Genomic DNA, 2239 nt, shown 5'->3' with positions numbered 1-2239 from the left:
TCTAAGCCTTGTTTGCCACATCTGAAAAACATGCATATCTTGCTCACCACTCACTGTCAATCAAATAAAATGAATATGTGTTATTGCACAGCACATGCACTGTTTACTTATCCTTAAAATAACCTATGATACACATTTGGTTATTATTTCCATTTTATAGTTGAGGAAACCAAGGCCCAGAGATACTTAAAAGCATAAAGTGAAGTACAAATGTTGGCTAGAATTATCATCACTATTATCATACAACAATAAGGCAACACCTGTGAAAACAGATCCAAAAGGTTATAAGGAAAGACCATATTTACTTTACTTCCCTGTAGGCTGATAGCCTAATGTATTTCTATCCCTGGCAACAGAATACATAAGAAATATATGTGAGCCAGGAGAACTTCTTGTCTGTGGGGCTTAGTTGCTCTTCTGCCCGGAGGCAGAGGGTTGGATGAAATGATCCTGAGTGCCCTGTCCAGTTGTTAAGAATCCATCAAATCTTCTGGACAAGAGCAATACTGCCACTTTCGACCCCATCCCCCCAGCCCCACCTGCCCATCTGGAGAATTGTCCAGTCAGAGTGAGGTGTGAAATCTGTGGGCCTTCTGTGCTGATAGGAGAGGATTTGTCACCAGCCATGGCAACACCCTCTGTTCTTGTCAGGTAGGTGGGGAAGGAGAGAGGTACCCTGGACCAGAAAAACCAAATGCCTTGCTATTCCTGCAATGAGACATTGATCATCAAAGACCTCATAAATATCCCTTCTGCTCCCATAAAACTGCCCTAGAATTAGGACTTTACAAATGTATATGTCAAAGTTAAGAGGAAATCTAGAAATGACTTTGTTCTACAGTCTGTTTTTATACGTTTTTATTGTTGTTTACATATACATGTAGATAAGTACACACACAACACACAATTTAACCAAGGTCCCACCATGTCATTTCAAAAGAGAGACATCTCTTTTAGGAATTCTTCCCTACAAGTAAGCATAATTGGTCATTATCTTCTCCCCAGTTGCACTTCTTCATTCATTAAACATATTATTTGAACATCCATTGTGCTCTAGGCCCTGGGATTAGTGCAGATGTGGGGTGGGTGTTCAGATTTATAAGGCACTAATTTTTGCCCTCCACAAGATTGCAGTCCAGGAGGAGAAGACACCTATACAGATAGCTATATAACAGAGTAGTGAATGCCAGAAAGAGACACATAATAAGGTGTTTTGAGAATCTAAAGAAAGAAGAGGAAATGGAAGATACTCATGGTGTAAATGGCATTTTTACTGAGACTTGGTGGGACAGGATTTAGATATGCAGGGATTCAGGGTGAGGAAGCCACAATAGCCAGAGTAGAAAGTACAAGAAAGAAGAGTGTTATTGGATTTGGGGAGGAGTAAATGGTCCAGTTTGACTGGAACCTACCTGGAAGTGACGGAACATAATGCTGGAAGATAGTCTAGAATGCAGTGGCAGAGAAAGAACAGTCTGAGCACCGGAGAGAAAACACATGGCATGGCTCAGGGAAGGGTAATCCCAAGCTCACTCTTAGGCCTGTCTCGTCCAAGGTTCCTCACTTCTCACAATGTATGAGAGATGAGTCTGTGCATTAGGGTCTGAAGACAAAGTTCCAGCTGCAGCTGTCCCATCTAACGACCATCCTGCTTCAGAAAAGTCACAGCATCCTTGGGCCTCAAATTTTGTGTCCTAAGAGGGGAATCATAATCCTGACCCTGCATTCCTCAGAGGGTGGATGTGAGGATCAAATGATAATGCATATGAAGAGGTCTTGCAACCTGGGAAGTGCCACACAAAAGTAAGGCATTACTTTTATTTCCCTCTAGTCCAGGAGTCCTCCACATTTAGAGTACAACAGAATCACCTGAGTACTTGTTAAAAATGTAGTTTTTTGGCTTCTGGCCATTAAAAAAATTTTTTCTGGCCAGTTATTTAAGGACAGAAGCCAAAAATTAGGACTGCACTCGCCCTCCTACTCTCAACAATTAGAAAATTGTTATATTCCAATATAAACATATATTTGAAATCCAATTTCCAGACATTGGAAAACTATCAGCACAGGATTATGATTCTTGAGACAAGGAAAACAAACTAGGTGAGCCCTACAATCATCTTGGCTCACTGCCTAGAGAAACTTTCAAGATTGTAGGACAGGGAGAGGGAGCCAAAGCAGGACATGATGGTCTCTCTGAGTTGAGGACACAGAGAGTGGAGGAGGCTGGGGTGGCTGGAAT

The sequence above is a fragment of the Leopardus geoffroyi genome, chromosome B4 (genome assembly GCF_018350155.1).
Source record: "Leopardus geoffroyi isolate Oge1 chromosome B4, O.geoffroyi_Oge1_pat1.0, whole genome shotgun sequence".
Taxonomy (NCBI): domain Eukaryota; kingdom Metazoa; phylum Chordata; class Mammalia; order Carnivora; family Felidae; genus Leopardus; species Leopardus geoffroyi.
The sequence above is the reverse complement of the archived record's forward strand: the minus strand, read 5'-3'. Positions refer to the sequence as shown.